Source organism: Pocillopora verrucosa, chromosome 6 (genome assembly GCF_036669915.1).
Source record: "Pocillopora verrucosa isolate sample1 chromosome 6, ASM3666991v2, whole genome shotgun sequence".
Classification (NCBI taxonomy): domain Eukaryota; kingdom Metazoa; phylum Cnidaria; class Anthozoa; order Scleractinia; family Pocilloporidae; genus Pocillopora; species Pocillopora verrucosa.
In genome coordinates, this window is record NC_089317.1 from 4,109,947 (window position 1) to 4,129,928 (window position 19,982).

The window sequence follows — 19,982 nt, forward strand, 5'->3', positions numbered from 1 at the left end:
CGCCGTGGACAACGTCGGTTAAAAAATGAACTTATTTTTTTACCTGCGAATCTCGCGATACTCTAAAGACATTTAGTTTGTTTCTCGCTGTTCAAACTATCTCGGAACTGAAGATGGAACACAGCGTTAAATTAGAAATAGAAATTTAAAAAAATAAGCCGTCGTCATTCACGTTCTCCAGACAACGAGAAGTTTGGCCAGTTCACGTGGTCCTTTTCAGAGGACACAAAGAAATTTACAAACATTTATAACTCTCGTGCACAGCTACTGTTTTGCTCATGAAACCTTTTAATTAATGACGTCTTGTCTTCGTGGCTTTTTTATACTCCGCAAAAATTACAATGGCGATTCATTTATTACCAATGAACGATGTTTTTACCACTTCTCGGAAAAATGTTCGTGACGCGTGATTAGCACGTAGCACGTGGCACGTGAACCGTCATAAAGTGACTCGCTATGGGATTCACCTTCTCCCTTCATCTTTTTTTGTGTTACCCCTCCACTCCTAGATCCTATTACTAATTCTCCTTAATGTCTGTCATACAACTCTCATGATTTTGGTTTGAAGACTTTTAATGGGATCACCTGATAATCCAGTAACTGAAACTTTTCTTTATCCTCATGACTTGTCTACTTGTAATTGGAAAGAGAAATTTTGTTTTGACACTCATGGTAGTTCAATGGTTGATGGCATCACGCGCGCGCGCGCACGTTTCATCGACAACTTCCAAAATATTTTTTTCATTTTTTGGTTCCATGTTATTCTCGGCAGTTCACTTTTGCCGTATCTCTTACTATAAAGACAGTTACCGGTAGATAAAAGAAAATTAATGAAAAAGAATTGTATTAAGTACATTGTATTTTTTCTAAAACTGCGCGCCGACCACAAAATTTTTATTTGATTTGGATTCAGTCCACTTCCATTGCTCTCGCACATCCAGGAAAAAAATAAGTATCACATTCAGAAGAAATGAAAATATTTTCATACTTATTAGTACAACAGTGGTTCAGCAAAAGCTGAAGGAACAAGCATATCAACATAAAGTAACACATCTTCTGTCGATATTTACCCGATCTTCTTTCCCGCTTCTTTAGACTCGTAGATGGAGCAGGTATGCAAAGGTCCCGTATGTCCGGCTGCCTCACAAGCCGCCTTGTGGAACTGGAATTGTAGCACGTAGCTCATAAAGTACCTGAGCAATAAAAATAAAAAAAAATTAAATTTGGTTGGTGACACATCCATTGGAAAACACCCTACCCAACACAGTTTCTTGGGCTAGAGCCTCTCTTCAGAAAAACGAGGTGCAATAATTTAATGAAGGAGATTGGTGTAACACCAGACCCATACCTCTCTCCTTTTCTCAGTCTGCTGCTTCTTCTGCGCCGTTTACTATCAGGCAACGTTTCACGAATTGAACACTGGAAAAGGGAAACAATTTATTCTCAGTCACCCTTGTTTCCCTTTTAGTTCATCCTTCCCTCGTTGTTGTTTATCAATTCTCTCAAACTCTTATTTATCTAATTAAAAAACCATGCAGATTATGAGCACAAAATTTCCATCGCGCAGCAAACAAGGCTCCGGTGATGACATGGTTCGAGCTATGAAGAGCAACTCTTTTTAAAAACTTACCAACCTGAGGGGAAACGAGAATTCCTTCGAATTAGGGGAGTTCGAGTTATTAAAGGTTTGAGTTCCAGTCTGAGGCTTAGAGGTTTAAGTCCTTCTCTCCTCCACTCACATTTTGGTGCGGAAAATATAATCAGTTAAACTAAAATATACGGTCTCGAAATCATTTCATAAATCATTTCATCAGGATCGCACATAGCGAAATAGTTAACAATTATTCGCCGAAGTGGAGGTGAAAAGTGGTGGATATTTACCAAACCGCGAAGCGGCGAGAAAAATATATATCATTTTTAACGACACTTAGATGGATATTTGTTTTAGCATATATCACACAGATACAAGAAAATTAGTTTATTTCTTTCAATATACCGGAAAATGCTCAGAAATTTACTCTTGACGCGCAATTTTGTCTCAGCAGCTCGGAGGTGAATAGTAATTACTATTCACTTCCAAACTAGTCAATAAGCAAGCGCGAAAAGCACAATTCACCGGTGTGGTTTATACTAATATGTTATTTGACGTTTTCCAAACAACTGCATGCAAATATGCATGCAAAGATGTTTGCATTTGTTATTACAACTTGCTGGTGGAGATTGGCCTCCTGACCCCAACTCTCTTCCGGCCTTCCCTCCCCTCTCCCGGCAGTCGACTGTGAAAGGGATCAGAATCAACTCCTTTCCCACTGGGTACATTACCTACCTGATGTATGGTGTATTAGCTGGAATGTGTTATTTGCATCAGGGATCAAAGTCATTTTCTGTCCTTTCCACAGCAGGTTCCATTCCTTGGTACTTAGTCCTCAGTTCCCACCACACGGTATTGTAATTCTCCTCAGTGACCTTAACGCTGAAAACTCTCCATCTCCATTGGACGATCAAGACTCCGAGAGGAAGGAAAGCCACCTCACGCAGAGCCATCTTCATCAAGGCGTTTATGTCGGATTCTACAAAACGAAGTTCAAAGAAATAAAGCTTGTGCTTAAATTCATTCTGTTCACAGCTGTTTATCCAGCCGGTAAGCTAGTAAGCGTAAGTTTCGAAAGAAAATGTGGTGTTCCGTCGGTGGGAGAGTATAACAAGGTAATTCGGTATTATCAACTGTTGATAATAGTTGATAGCGCGAATTGCCCACCCTCAAGAGTTTCAAAGCTGACAAAAGTTGATAACGTAAATTGGCCAGCGTTAAGAGTTTCAAAGCTGACGTTTCGAGCGTTAGCCCCTCGTCATTCGCTCAGACGAAGGACTAACGCTCGAAACGTCTGCTTTGAAACTATTAACGGTGGCCAATTTTACGTTATCAACTGAGTTGATAATAACAAATGGTCTTGTTAGAATCAACAGTATTTGTGTTATATGTTAAAAAAGCAAAATGTCGTTGACGGTGATATAATCTGTGCGTCTGTCCTCCTATATATCCATGAGCATGAACCACTCAAAATGCTCATATAATTCAGCGTAACATAAAGAGAGAGGAAATCTGTCGAATATACAGCTCAATCCATCAATCCATACACCAGCCCTAATATTTTCAAAACACATACAATTAATTGTTTCCCCGTTTCTTCCAAACGCGAATTCAACTAGCAGTTTTCAAACTGAAAAGGATTGTGGTTCCCGTTGACCAATTTGTAAACTTTTTGCAGATTCTTGATGAGAAAAGATGAATTTTCCATAAACCGTGCGTGGGTTGCCGAAATTCAGTAAAAGTTTTCAGAAATTTGCTTTGGAAAACGGACTCCATACAAAAAAAGGTCAATTTTTCCTTATTTTCAAGTGCAAAAGGATACTCCTTCCACTTGTTCAATCTTCTTTATTTTAGTCTTAAATTGTTGATACAACATTCCTCTTCAAAATTCCGTGCGTGGGTTTTAAGATTTTTAATTCTTGAAATCAGGAAAGCAAGTTTTATCAACGCTACTTGGCCAATTATGGCCCTTTCTTCTCTAATTTTGGACTTTTCAGAGCGCGTATTTGCGCTTCGGTGATCATGAATATTTAATTAATGTCACAGCATTCTGCCCTATGATATCTCCGCAAGAGTGTCATGCACATTAGCTACAGTTTCTAATGATTATAAACCACAGTACTTAACAGACGGTAAAAATAGCATCATGCAGAATGGTGCAAACTCTTTGTTATTGAACTGCCGGTAAAAAGGGGGCTGTAGTGTTGCTACAGCTACCTAGTACTACATAGGTAAAAAATTAGTAGTAAAAACTGTTGATGAAAACGTTCCTTTGAGTTCAACAGTCAGTGGTAACTTTTACAAGGTGTTCATTAACCCTCTGGCTCCCCAAGGTGATTAACATGAAACTTCTCCCTATAATATCCATACATTAATCAGCAAACAGGTAATGAGAAGAATCAAACTTATCAGGCAGAAGCTGCTATCTTGATCTAGCACCAAGTTCTCACAACAAATTTACAAGGAAATGTTACACAGCTGGAGGGGAGAATTAACAATCAGATCTTGGGAGTTAAAGGGTTCAATCAATGGAGAATTCTTCACTTAACCCTTTAACTCCCATGAGTGACCAAGACAGAATTTCTCCTTACAATATCAATATAATATCAACCAGATAGTGATGAGAATAAAGAAAAATATCAATTTGGGGATAATTAGTTGATCCAATACTAAATTCTTAGAACTAACATTATAAGAATTGTATGGTTGACAGTGAGGAGAATTACAAATTTGATCTGGGAGTTAAAGGGTTAAGCACTTTAACACTCTGACTGAAAAATCTAATCAGTAATTCTTGTTACTGTCTGCCATACAATTCTTATGATGGACAATTCTTATGATTAAAGAATTTGGTATTGGATCAACGAATAATCCTCTCATTGATATTTTTCTTTATTCTCATTTCAGCCTAGCATTGTATTGGCATTTGTTGGAAGATTGGCCCAGAAGATTTTCCCCTTTCTCTCGAGCTCTCATCCAATCCAATTCAAAACTTGAAATAATCAGGACTTAATCAATAGCATTTTCCAATGCTTAATTTTATTTCATTTCATGTTGAGTTCCCATTGGCTCCCTGTGATATTTTCCTTTGGTCTGATTGGTCTTTGTAATGACTCACACAACAAGTGCTATAAGTTGAAAAAATACTCAGATTGTACATGTACCTATCAGCTCCTGTCTTCTTGTTGTACACTCATTGACCATGTCTTCTGGGGTGACACCTACTACTTTGAACCTGTTAGTTAATAATTTAAATCATCAATAGTTGTTTAACAATGAAAGAGCCAATTATCATATTTCAGCTAAATTTTTTGGGAGATTTTTAGCTCAAGTTATGGCGTCTTAAGAATAGCTGGATCAGGGTTATTGAATTTCTAGCCTTGTGATTGGCTAAACAGCTAAATAAAAAAAAAATAGAAGTTACAAGAATGAATAATCTTACCCATGATTTCCCTCAAAGTGATAAGCCTTCCATCGCACAAGGTCAATGACTCCTTTTACCTCAGATTCCAAACCAATTGGCAATTGGGTGAAGGCTGCAGTGCGTTGTAACTTTGCTCTAGGGAAAATAATTTTTCACTTTTTCTAATAGGAAGTTCCTTTGATATGCATTGTGGAATAAAAATCAGCAATAGAAACAACCAAATTTTTCACCTCCCCAAGTCATTTTCAAATATCAAAAATTAGCATATAAATGTAATAGTTTAAAAAAATAAACAGATGAATATGTAACAAGCATCTTCTCAAATGTAGTGGATGATCTTTCCATTGTTCTTGTCAACTCTTGAAAATCTCAGTGTCAATCCAATCCATAGTCATAGGAATTCAATTGTAGCCTCTCAGTTGACATGTTTAATGCCACACTGTTCAGGTCATTTTTTGCAAACATTTTGTTCTGTTTCTCATTTGTTATATCTATATAAATTTTTACCTTGTTCCTTCTTTAGTACAGGGGTTTTAACTTTTTCACGACAAAAAAACTTCCACATTCTTTCCTCCTATCATCCATTCTGTAGACCTTATCATTTCAATCATTCTCAGGGATTTTTTCAGAAAACCCAAGGGCTTCACTTGTTTTTCAAATTTTGGCCAGATATGATCTCCTCTCTGAAGGAATTTAGGTGTTGATGTAAAAATTTGCATTGATAATCAATTATCCAAAACTATTTTTTTAATAGTAGCACAGTGCTTGGACTGTAGTCATTTTTCCAACACAAATTCAAATTAGAAATAAGTGCCATAAGGCATAAATGATCACACTACAATTGCACACTTAACAATTTTAGGAAACCTGCTTGAAGAAGGGAAGGCACTTTTTTCCATTCAAAATCTAAATACTACACTACCTTAAGATACTGACAGTGCTAAATGAATTACTTACACCTTGCTGTCCTAACTTAAAATTACAAAACTATTTAACCTTTTTTTCATTTTTTCTTTCCTTTTTTTAACATAGTAATGTAAGGTAATGTAGTATTGTTATTGTGCCACAATAAAAAAAACAATCTTGAAAAATCATTGAGAAATTTACCCTTTCAATCTCATAATTTGATTTTTCAGCATCACGTAAGTCCAAGCTTCAAAAGCCCTCTCCCCCTAACTAGCAATCCCTCACACATTTGAACCTTTGAAGACGGACTCATTAAAATTCCCACCTCACTGCAGGTGTACATGTATGTTGCTGACAAGAGCTTTTACTTTTCGCACACATAAACATCATAACTATGTGTTCATCAGTTTTTGATGACAATTCAAACTGTAAATCCTTTATGATTACAGTAGGATACTCTGTAACAAAGCTGTGACAAGTTCAGAAAAGTACCTTCAGAAATGTATAGAGAACTGTAAGGAGAATATGCATCTTGATGTTAGGGAATAAATGGTTGATACTCACCTGGTGTATCAATAATGTTAATGTTTGTATCTTTCCGATTGACATATGTTGCTGCAGATTAAAACAACATACATATATACAGTTGTATCTTCTTGAAATATACAAAGAATATTATTTCATTATGCAGATCATATTAAAACACCAGAATTTCTACTGTATTTAAGACATAACATCTTCACTATGCCTTGTGAACATACTAAAAAAGATGTAGTAATGTTGCTATGGCAACCATGTATACAATCTCCGAACTGTATATTCCTGAGATTTTTGTTTCTCTATTTACTACAGCAAATTAAATGACCTTGAATTCTACTTTCTTGGGAGTTCTAAAAAGATTGAAAAAGGATCTCTCTAGCCAGGCTGAAATTCAACTGTGATTACATGTGTATGAATATCATATATTTGAATTCACAATAATAAAGCAGCACTGAAAACAACACCTGTAAAAAAATAATGGCCTTTACATTTTAACCCATGACCTCTGGGATACCAGTGCAATGCTCTATCAACTGAGCTACAAGGCTATAACAAGCCAACTGGGAGTTGGTCACTTTGTTGGTTTGTAATAAATCCATTTAGTGATCAATATATGACTGTGATTATATGAATGACATACATTTGAACTGTAGTTTATTAAATAAATCATAGTACTATTACTTAGTACCAACCTGTATGGTTATTCCTCGCTGTCGTTCCAGATCCATGGAATCCATAGTGGCTCCTACATTGTCCTTACCTCATACCTGGTTAGAAAATAAGGATGAATACCAAACAACCAAATCTAATGCATGGACATATCAGTGCATTTTCTTGAGCAAAGAATTTGTTTCTCATCAAGAAGGTATTAAAAAACCCTGAGATTTACTGTATTAATGCTTTGGAGCTACAGTGAGATTATTTATGTGAGATTATGTATCCTTGAGTTAAACAATCTTCACAGTAGCACTCTCTCTCTGTGTATAGCTTTCCAAGCAGTCATTCACTTCCAACAACAACAACTTCTACTACAGGACTGAGTCCTTATAGGCATTTACAAAGTATTCTAGAACATTCCGGAAACTTACAACACAACTATTTCAGTGGACAGGTATTACATCATGACTACATGACCTAATGAAATGTTCTGTTATGTTCCATGGAATGCTTCTCAGCATGACAAAACATTCTTACCAGAAAATGTCAAGATACTTATTTCTACAGTCACTATCCATAACAAGTGGAAGTCATAAAGTCATAATCATTTGACACAAGTGGTGACTTCCACCAAGGTTGTCAAATCATCAGTCTTTACTGCCGACAGCAGTCCTTTCCAGGCCTTCTCTAACCCGGACAATCAGACAACACAATCAAATATTATTACTGCAAGTTTTCAAACCTTTGCTATTTAGAAATAATTGATTGCAGAAGCTGTGGTTTAAACTGTACATCAACTTGATATTAACAAAGTCTTTGTTTCAGAGATATTATCAGAACTCTCTTCAACCTATGGAAGTTTGACACCTCTTGAACTTTTAGTAAATTTCAATCCACAACACATGTTGAGAAAAAAAAACTTGCAATAAAAATCTTAACTGGAAACCACAGGGCAAAAATCACTATTTGTATAATCACTCAAAACCCATGGGAAATTGGCTTTGAACTGTTACAATGTGTATCAAAATCCATTAGTGAAAAAAAATTTTTTGGTCTTTTCAGAACTCCTATCAACCTACAGAAGTTTGATATCACTTAAACTTCAAGTAAATTTTGATCCATAACACACACTTAGGAAAAAAACTGCAGTAAAGATTTCAACAGGAAACCACAGGGCAAAAATCATTATTTGTATAATCATGCAAAACCCATGGAAATTACACTTTAAACTGTTAAAACAAACATCAAAGTCAATTAGTTAAAGATTTGTTTTTCCTCTAGTCATGAGCATGGCACTAAAAAACAATTTAGAATCCTTGTGAGGAATAGAATCTCAGAACTTCAGATTCACCACTTTGATGATCTACTACTGAGTCACAGAGACTTTGCTGTGAGCTCAATTGTTACAAGGTCCACATGTGAGATGCATCCTGCAAAGTAGGATTGGTAATGTTGAAAGCATTTCTAAGGGCAAATCAAAGTCCATTGTTCTCACCTCATGCATTTGACTGATTCTTCCAGTATAAAACAAAAGTCTCTCTGTGAGTGTGGTTTTTCCAGAGTCAATATGGGCAGATATACCAATATTTCTGATTTTTGACACATCCTTCTGTCGAAAAAAGGAGACAATGTTACATGTATGCCCAATGTACACAGCCATGCCCAATTCACAAATTGAAAGTGGTTTAGCATGATCTGTACTCATTATCACAGAGGTCAAAATTTGCTACAGACTCATGTGGCCCAGCAAGGTGAATCAGCAAAAACTTTTGAGCAATGTGATGATGAACATCATTGTATAGAGACCATGCTAAACCCCTGTCAATTCCTCTTTTACCACAATAATGATGTCAAACAAAATGATTCTTTCAGTGATAAAGGCATTGCATGACCAGTTGATGCAAGCAGCATTGCTCGTGCTCTTATCAACAACAGCAAATTGGCCAATCAAATTGCAACATTACTGCTGATCGTAGAAAAGAAATGTTTCGAAAATAAGCAAGGCATCTAGTAATAAAAAATTCCCCAATTTCAAGGGCCTGTATTCATGAATGAACACTGAGGAAAAAATTTAAGTTTTCACTAATTAATGTTAGTAGTAGCTGGAAATAGGGTAAAGTAACAGGAGAATATCATTAATTGAGAATAAAAGATAAGGCTGTGTTTAAATGCTAGGTAGTCAAATATTTTCACAGAATTTCTACTGAAAGATTATTCTTTAGAGTATCAAATATTAGTTTAGAAATATTAACTAAGTAATTCCAAAAATTATTTTGGCTTTTTACTACAGAGCACAAATTATCAGAGCAGATGTATACTATAAAATTGCAAGGTTTTCAACAACTCTGAAACAATTCTCACCTAGCGATTTCATAGGATCTAAGTAAATGCTTAAAAAATTTGTCCTATAAAACACCACAATAATTTTTGGAGTTGCTTGGCATTCCTAAACAATCAGTAGGTTTGCAAGAGAAAATTTGGGGAAATCAACATTACTTTACTTTAGCAATAAGAACTTGGTGTTTGATCAAGATACCAGATAAGTTTGAGTATTCTCATTAACTGTTTGCTGGAGAATGCATGGATATTATAGGGAGAAGTGACATGTTAATCACTTCAGAGAGTCAGAGGGTTAATGAACAGCCTGTGAAAGTTACCACTGACTGTTGAACTCATAGGAACATTTTCACCGACAGTTTTGAAAGACTGTTGCTTGTAATAAAATAAATAAAATATATACATTTTTAACACCGGTGAAAATGTAATAAAAAACTGTCAATCTCCTTGAGAAGGTTGAGCACTCACCGTCGCTTCAGAGGCAAAAAACCGAGCCTTCACCTACGAAAAAAAAGCATTCGTTCGTAAGATTCAGGATTAATTACTAACCAAAGGAAACAAATACGAGCAACTTGTACTCCCTAATATCATATTGAACTCAATCTGGATTCATTATTTCCCATATTTATCAAAATACGAAAATAATCAGTTTAAAATCATATCACTGTTTTGATTTTTTATTCTCTCGTTCTATAACTTCTATAACTTTCTGATACGATAGTCCTAACTGTTTGAGAAAGATGTACGATTATGTAAGCTTTTCACTTCTTCGTGATTGAGGATTCTCGTTTCGTAAAAATTAACAAAAACTTAAATAACAGTCTAAACATCAAGGTTGCAAATCTTACATTACGAGAAAGAAGACGAAGTCCAGATCGCTGGGTCAACAGTGTCGCTAAACCCATTTTTCGAGCTAAAACATCATAGTCCGTATATCTCAGGAAATCTTTCAAAGTAATTTCTACCAGGCGCACGTGAAAGGAGTTTGCGCATGACCAGATAATGACTACTGCTGTTGACCAGTTTTGTGGAAAAAAAAGGAAGCCGGCTCCAAACACATACCACGTGCCATATCAAAATGTACATTTTAAAATTTTTACTAGAAACTTCAATTTATATTTATTAGCGTTCCCAAGAGTAACCCTCCCTTCATTGGCTTTATGATACGACTTCTATGATACGACTTTTAAGATACGACTTTTAAGATACGACTTTACGCGCCGCCATTTTTAAAAACAGCTGAGTAACCAGGCCCAATACCCGCAGAGTGCGCGGTTCAATTTGGTTCTTGTAAAAAAACAGAAAACCATAATTTGAATCAAGAATAGTTTTACTTGTGACTCCGTCTCCTACGTGTAAATACAGATCACCAAAAGATAGATCAAAGTGACACTATGATGAACTCGTGGATATACTGCACAGAATACATGGTACCGGATTTAACTAAAAGCCAATGACCCTGAAATTTCAAGAAAAACAGTTATTCCCACAAGAGTCGCAACAAATTCATCAGCCATATTCAATTTAATAAATCGACACTCTTGGTCTGTACTCTTATCTACAACGATATTCATCATCACAGTGGTCAAAATCATGTGGACTTAGTTGGCTGCGCCTCGTGAGTTCGCAATAAAGTTTGAGCAAAGTGATAACAAGATCTAACAAATATCGTTGTCGATTAGAGGACTGACCACGCCAAACCACTTTCGACATATTTGTTACCACAATATTGACGTTGAATAAAACGATTCTTCCAGTGCGTGACTAGAGTTCGTGACTGTGCTCTTATCGACAACGGCATTCCTGCAAGTTGCGGTAAAATTTATTATATGACCCGTCCGGCCCTGCGTGCGTAATCGTAAAGCCGAAAAACCATGGAGAAAGCCGACGTGAAAAAGCAAAATAGCATAACAAACTAAAGGCACATTAATACCACACATAGTTCTAACCTTTAGAAGCTTAGTCTTGAATGTAAATTTCAAAGTCTAGTGTCTGACAGAGAAACAATTCCAGTATTGGATATCAGAGCCCCAACTCAGGGACCCTATAATGGTTAAAAATCGGTGGTGGCGTCAGATCCACTTGTCTGACACCCAAATTCTTGAAACAACAGGATCACATATCACCATCCAACATGGAGCAACTAACAATTACCGTTCCAGATATAGGTCTTGGCCTACTGTGGTTTCAGAAAAAACACAAAATTTCTGTGTTTTCTGAACAAAAATTGTGACCCCCTTCTATATAAAAATCCTGGATCCACCCTTCAAAATCGTCTTTACTTGTCAACATTTAATAACAGTAGTTCAAATAGTCGCAAATAAGTTCACTGTTTATCGTTACCATTCACATGTTCACTATTATTACATTTATTATTTCACTATTAAGTATTACACTCATCAAAACATGTAGGACTCACCTTGAGAAGGCAATTCATTGGCACCTAAATTAAATAATAAACAAAAAGAAGTGTTGTCTCTTTAAACCAATTTACTTAAGAAGTTTACTTACAATCTGATTCATTCATCTCAACTAATATTATGTCAGGTTCCAAAAATGGGTAAAAAACAACAACAACAACAGAAAAAAAAAACTGTAAATACATGTATATGTGCTGGCAGTTATCACTTCCCTGTGCATTCAATTAAGTATCAACATCAAAATACAGTCGCACATGCAGTACTGGATAATTCTCTGTTCTTAGTTTAAAACAATTTGATGTGTTGCTTAATTTGCCCAGGAACATATATCAAATCACTTCAAATCACTAAATGGCAGATGTCATTGGCCTCCGAATTTTCCATTTTCTGGTTGTGTTACATAAACCAAGCTAACTATAGAAAACAGGCATATTCACCTGGCTCATGAAGTGAATTGTCATTCATCAGCATCACTTGATTTAACTACAAGTTTTTTCTGCCACCACCTTAAGAGGCCTTGTTAAACTTACTAATACATAAACTTAAAATAAGGGTAACTTATTTCTCTATTTGTAAATTGTTACTGAATAAATGATCTTGATTTGTAATCCATACAAGAATATGCTATGGGAACTTAGATCTAAGTCAGACCTATCCTTGTAAAAAGACAAGATTGAGACAGGAAGCAATACCTGCATTAAAGTGAGGCCAATCTTGGAATATGACTGGATCATTCAAAATGTTGGCCACAACAGATGCTGCCATCACACAGGCAATTCGTTTCCATTTCTTACTTGAAGACTTCATTTCATCTACAAAGTCTTTAATGCCCTTGACTACCACCCATTCTGTCTTAAAATCATGGGCTGCTGCATACACTCCTTAAAGAAAAAAAACACTCATGTCTGTTAATTATATTGCTAATTTTGGTAGAATCCTTAAAATAATTGTTCGATGAAAGCTTAAAAAGATTCACACTCTAGCTGTTTGTAAAAATGCACATCCCAGAAAGACATTAGTTAGCAACAAAATCTAATTTTTTTCAATCAGTACTTTAAAAAAAATTGTACACCTTGTTTCATAAGTAACTTTCAACATTTCACTCCTAAGATCTCTTTGGTAATTCTCTTTAGTGTCTGTCGTACAATTCCTATGATGTTACAGGTGGCGTAGTTGGGAGAATTTGGTTTTGGATCACCCAATAATTTCCTAATTGACATTTTCTTTTTCTTTTCCCATTACTTACAGTAATATAGTTGTATCTACTTGATATCATATTGATACTGTAAGGAGAAATTCTGTCTTGGTCACTCATGGGAGTTTCAGGGTTAACAGGGACTGATAGTTATTCCTCAACTCTCAAACTATTCAACAAAATACTTTCTACATTTTTCAGATGACAAATTTAAGACAATTCATGACATCCTGATGGAGCACATTCAATTTAGAAGACAGCAGAAGTCTCAGTCACCTCCACCTGCTAAACAATCTTCAACCCCAGTCAAACACAAATTTACTATTATTATGCAAGATATAATTTCCACAAATTTCGCATGCTATAATTATGGTATATGCTATTTCTTGGACCAGCAGAGACAATACCAGGGCAGTCTTTTTCAAAACTCTTGCTTCAAATGCTAAAGTCCTTGGCTCATCAATTATTTGAATTATTATGATTCTCACCTCCACCTTCCATTTCAACTGCAATTGCCTCAGGGTGTTTCCTAATCATATCTCTGTTTGCCTCCAAGATACTCAGAACCACTCCATCACAGTGCACTTTGGCATTATATTCATCAGCATTTTGTAAAGGTGCCTTCCACCCATCAGCCACATGTTTGCATCAGCTTACCAATATCTCTACTAGGGGGAGTTTTGTGCGCAGCTGTTATCAGCTTTGCTGAAACAACCACATCTCCTAACTTGACCTTTTTGCTGTTCAAACCACTGCAGGCACCAACAGAAAAAATAGCCTTGGGTCTCAGTAGCAAGATGGCATCTTTTGAAACAGACAAAGAACCCCCAGGAACACCAGGACCTTTGCAGCACCTCATCAATACAATTTTCATTTTCTTTCCTTGATCATCACCCATGCACCCAAAGTACACAGGGCCAGTACTGATGTGAGAACTCTTAAAGGGTTCCCTCAGGTAGGCAAAGCAACTTAAGAACTCACAGTCCTCCACTATTAATAAAAGAATATCAACAGGAAGTTCAACATTGTTCCAAGTAAAAGAGGTTTCAGGAAGATCACTCATCAATGGAAGTGAAACATTGAGCTCTGGTGGGCTTGCATTTTGTGCTGATGTAGTTTCCCTTGGCATCATTGCTGTCTCTAAAAAAGAAGAATGTAGTATTTCTTTTTTTTGTTTGTTTCCATTCATTTATTAGAATTTATACGCAGATCCGAAACAAAAATCAAAAGATAATGAAGAAAAAGAAAAGAAAACTAGTTATGAATAACAATTAGGTCAATGCATCCTTGACCCTGCATAAAACATTTCAAGTTCACACTAACTGATTAAACAGTACAAAATTACACACTGTCAGACATACTTGAAGAAAAAAAAAACACCTCTGAGTGCTACCCTTTTTTCTCTGAGTTTGCATGGTTGTGTCATTCACTGAGTTGCATCTTTCACTCAAATAATCAGGCTTTAAATCTATCACCTTGGGCACAGAATTATATTTTGACAACATGTATGAATTTTTTTGTAAACTTCGTTCATAACATCAAGAAAAAAAACACAAAACTTTACTTACATATACAGTATACCAATTTCCACACAGAAATTTTGGAGGTAATTTCTTTTATTTCATGACCCACTATATATCTAACATTAATCACACAAAAGAGACAAATATTAAGTTAAAACTTAAAATTAACATAAGTAAATCACACAAACCTTCCTTTCCTAAATTTTGTTCATATATCTCAATGGAACCCTCTAGGTCATCTTCCTTCCTGGCCTTTTTTACCATTTCATCTTCATGTGATTTATCTGTGACACAGTCTTCATCCTTCAGCCACTCTCTGAAAAGCTCCTGGTAGTCTTTCTCAATATCAGCATCCATGCAATCAGTTTTAAGATCATTGATAACATCCTGATAGCGGGCCCCTCCAATCCGCTGATAGGTGTCTTTGATGTCATTCCAGTAGGAACTGAAAGTTGGATCATCAACTGAACCACTGGTAACATGACTGTAAACTCTGTCTCTGAGGATCGTGATGCGAGAGATGTCAGCCGCTGGAGTGGTGTCTGTTACCAAAGGAAGGTCATCTTGGCCAGCTAGAGGGAGGGAGAGTTAGACCAAAGATATTCCTCAGAAGTAATAGCAGCAGGGAGCTGTCAAAGTTCTCTGAGGAAATTGACCATTTGACAGCAGGATACAATTTGCGCCTCTGGGAAGTACACAGGACTCTCTTCTTTCGAAGTGTTTGTAATTTGGCACAGTTTGTGGGATTTGTCAGAACTGTGTGAAGTTTTTCTGGTGGACATACCCTGTCAAAGATCTCCTTTAACACATGTGATCCTACTTCAACAAGAAGACGACACAGCTGAGCATAGTTGGAGGTTCCTTTGGTAGAAGGATTCGATGGATTGGCAAAGGTCATGAGGACATGTCTTCTGAAAAGAAATATACACACAAAAGTCATTATTTGAACTTCCCAGAGCCAAAATGTCATTCCACATACTTAACATTGAATTTATTGTCACCTGAAAAATTTATACAACAAGTGTAATGTGTCTTCCATTTTAACCCTTCAACCCCTAAGAGTGATTGACTTCTAATTTCTCCTCACAGTATCACTCATGAATAAATTGTAGAGGTCACAAGAATAAAGGAAATGATCACAAATTTAAGAAGTTCCTGATTGTCAAACAAATTCTCCTTGTCAGTATCACAGGGAATGTAAAGAGAACAGAGCGGAGAATATGAATACCAATATCTTAGGGTGTTAAGGGTTAAAAAGGCAGATGGGGCAGGGACCCACACAATTCTGTAAAACCCTCAGAGTAATGTATAGTTCTTAACAAAATGCACTGTTCTTCTAAAGACTTATTACATCTGTTTAGATTTTCCATAAAAAAACATGCTACTGTTCATTTCAATTAGATTCTTTTTATCCATTAAAGATTATTTCTAATCCAAAAAAGTCTCTTGAGTGATCAAACTTATAAAACAGCTTTCATTTGTCATAAACAAAAGAGATTATTTCTGCCTCTCAGCCATTTATACATGTCAACCACATATTTACCATGCAATTTGCAATACTTAATTCCAAGCAATTTTGGTTTTGTATTTACTGTTCTGTGAAGAGAAATAAATTTCCATGGCCATGATGAAAAGAAGTTTCCATGTTTTTCGCCACAAGATTTTCCTCTAACATCCCTCAAAATTTCAGAAAAGTTTTGAAGCACCCTGTGAGATCAGTTACTGTTCTTGGTAGCAAAAAAAGAGTCTGTACTCAAGCCTATTGGCCCCCTGTAGAAGGAGCTCGTCTTGGTTTCCTTAGCATAAAGCTAATACAATAATAACAACTCCCCCCTGGATGGGATGCCAGTCCATCACAAGGTCCCCCCCCCCAACCAGCATTTCATCAGGCTTCCCTAACAATTCACCAGTACCCATTTATACCCCTGGGTGGAGAGAGGCATGGGGAGAGTAAAGTGTCTTGCCCAAGAACAAAACTCATTGACTCAGGCAGGTCTTGAACCCAGACCTCTGGACCCAGAGTCCAATACACTGACCATAGGCAACAATATATATGTCACCCACTGTTGTTAGGAAATGGCAATGTTCATCACTGGCAAAAAATAGTATGATGCTCTCCTAAGATCACACTCCTTTCTTATTAAATATAGGCCTAGGTCACACTAGAGCTTTTTTGTTTGTTTAAGTCAAAAATCTGTCAACAAGTTGCATAAAATAAGTACAGCCCCCAATTTTAAAAACTTGCCAAATTTTTGCAGATCACCAAAATTCTCCTAATCTTCAAAAGAGCCATGTTGCTTTTTTTTTAACCATTTAGCTGTCATTGTATGTGAGACATGCATGTCTAGATAAAATTTAAGCTGGAAAAATACACTGTGGTCTGCTAGTGTAATTTGGGGCATGTGATGGCAGGACACAATACATGGTCCCAATCTCGAAACCATTACTCTGCCAGACGCAGAGACCTCAACTAAGGACAGTTTCAAAAGCAAGCTCTATTTGAGCGAAGTCTTTGCCTTCTATGTCTAAAATCTGATACTAGCTGCATAGAAGCCTGCTGATAGTGACTACCAACAATGTAAAAAAATTGCTATGTTGTTTTGCTCTGAAAGAAATGCAAGATTCCATTAAAACCTGAAAGCTGTGAAGATAATCATTTGACGACAATATATTCTTGCCCAGTAATTTGTGCAAGAATTTTTCTTTATGGGTTTGTGATTGATGTATGTGTCAATCAATGAAGTTTTGGTCACAGGATACCAGTTAGATGCGACTGCCACCAAAAATTGGAAATTGCAAAAATTTTGCAAATTTTTCACAAGCCACATTCACATGCTCTTAAAACAATTACTAATTTGATGGTATATCCCCTTTGAAAATAAACTCAAAACAATTATTTTTTGGGCAAGCAATGCAGCATGGTGCTATAAGAGGAAAAGTGTTTCAAAGGTTTCTTTGTTGGTCTGCATATACTCCATTTCAAAGACTGTAGGTATATTCACTGACAGCAAAGATACAATCACTTGCCGTTTTCATAGTGTAAATAAAGAAACATCAATGTTTTGTTTCTGATTCCATGAAAGTTATCTCCTTGATAAATATTGTTTGTGACTACACAACTTTCATGCTCAAATGCTCAATGTTCAAACTTTTCAAGTTGAAGTTAGCAGTAACAAACATCATCTGCTGTGAGGCAGCTTGATTAGCTTTCGTATATAGAGAAAATCCACATTAAACTTACGCGCAAGGGAAGATCAATAACATTTCTTTCACACGATGCATATTCAGTTTAACCTCGCAGGAATTGTATAACTGTAACTGCATTGTTTGTGGATCGAATCCAAACTACGTTCTGAGTTATATAAATTTTCCATCGATGCTGGCATCCAAAGTCAGTTGTTCGTTGCCCGTCAAAGCCTGAAAATTTTCCGAAAATTTGTCCGATGATAAGCATGTTTTTCGTACGCGTCTTTAGTTCCAAGAGACCAACTCTAACATGTTTAAATCCAGCCTAGCGAATCCAACCAAATTAAGCAATATGGAAACAAATAACGGATTCAACCTCAAACACTGGTGAATGTAAACATATCAACTATTAAAATTCCCAATGGATTCGAAAATATGAACCTGTTTTCCAACAAACGGGAAGTGCTGACCGAAGCACTAAGCTACGTAGTTTAACAATTTGGCACTAAAGACACTATTTCCTCGCTAGTAGTTTCAGGAATCGAGGTGAAAAGTATATGGTAAATCAATGACTCTACCTTGGCGAGAATCGTCTGCTTAACAACGCAAAGTAAGTATCTCGAAGTAGAAATCAACCATGTTGGGCAGCCAAATCCGTGCACCTTGCATAGTGCTTCTCAAACTTCACTGATCATCTGCCTCTATTTCAGCCATTTTGAAAGTGTTAGTTTCCGGGGCTTCTTGTTTAATCTGACTTCCGGTCATTTCTATTTCCGCTTCCTCATCTTTTAGTTTTATTGAACATTTTTAGTTATATAAGGTCACGCATGAATGAGTCAGGAAAGCGATGTATGCTGCACAACATCGATGTATGACATCCAAAATCGATGTATTCCGGATGAAATTGATTTATTTAATTTTACATTAATGTATCCATGTTCGATATTTTGTCCGTAAAAGAACCTCATACCTAAGCAGGTCACCCCACCTATCTTGTAAACGTGATCAAAATAAAGTAAGAAATTATATGGACAGGTGACTTACCCCACCTAGGCGGGTTACCTCACCAACCAACTGTATTTGCGTTGTGGAAATTGATTCAGGATACCTTTAGCTGGGGAATCTGAGACCTGCAGATATAATCTACTTCAAAAACATGGACTACATATACATAAGTGCATTTCTCTATATGTTGCATGAGAATAATTTCTCTGCAGGGTTAGAAAGTGGTCTACTACGGTAATCCATGAATCAGTGTCTGAGATGGAATATGTTGCATTATTTCTCAGATTTCTTCGACAATCTTTTCAAATAGAATTCCAACCTAGAGTTAATTTGAAAATGTAGCTAAACAGCTGGGCTACACAAACATGCTCTTTTCATTACAGTGACATTAGTAGAAATCTATAAAAGCAACCGAGCAAAACACCGAATGTATACACGAGGTTCAGACACAAGCAAGTATTTTCTTGCGACAGCTACATGTTTCGAACATTTTATGTATGCGAAGATTTTATTTAGCTCACACTCACGTATTTACAACAACATTTATAGTTACCTGTAATTTGTTCTAAAGTTATGCCAGTGGGATAGATTATAAATTAAAGAACAATATAAGCGACGGGCCAATTTCAGCCAAAAACACGTCGACAGAGTTGGTATCTTTATAAACAACGATTTGTTTATTTAGCACTCGAGAAAAATAAACTCAAAAACTTTACCTAAAACAGTGGTTTGTTCCCTTAACAATAAAGGTAGGGTAATTTTTAAGTTAAAATTGATAGATTTAAATGAATCAAAACAGAAGTAGAGACCAAACACTTCGAGTTTTGTGCCAATAGCGTGTGATCTGCAATGGGAATACAGCAAAGAAAATAGCCGAACTCCGTGAAAATGCACGCTGTATATTTTGGTCTGGCGCGCTCGCTTTTCACGGGCCAAAAATAATGTTTTTATATGAGAAACATGAAGAATTGATCGTTGAAAAGAGCTCTTTTATTTTATGTACATTCGTATACCCCCGATGTTATGGTCGTCTGAAATATGGCAAAATTCAGCGTACAAACGGAATACAAAATATAATGTACTTTACGCGGGTGGTTACAAACGAAAGAAAGTTTAGTTGGAGAGGAAATATAGTTGGAGAGTTATTCCAAGGGATGAAAAAAATGAATCCAAGATAATTTTTCGTTGTCTAGTACGA

The 19,982-nt window shown here is 36.2% G+C and overlaps 1 pseudogene; it reads right to left on the bottom strand.

Annotated features, from left to right (window-relative positions):
- Positions 1 to 11,924: 11,924 nt before the first annotated feature.
- LOC131779988 (uncharacterized) lies at positions 11,925 to 18,493 on the bottom strand (annotated as a pseudogene).
- Positions 18,494 to 19,982: the final 1,489 nt, after the last annotated feature.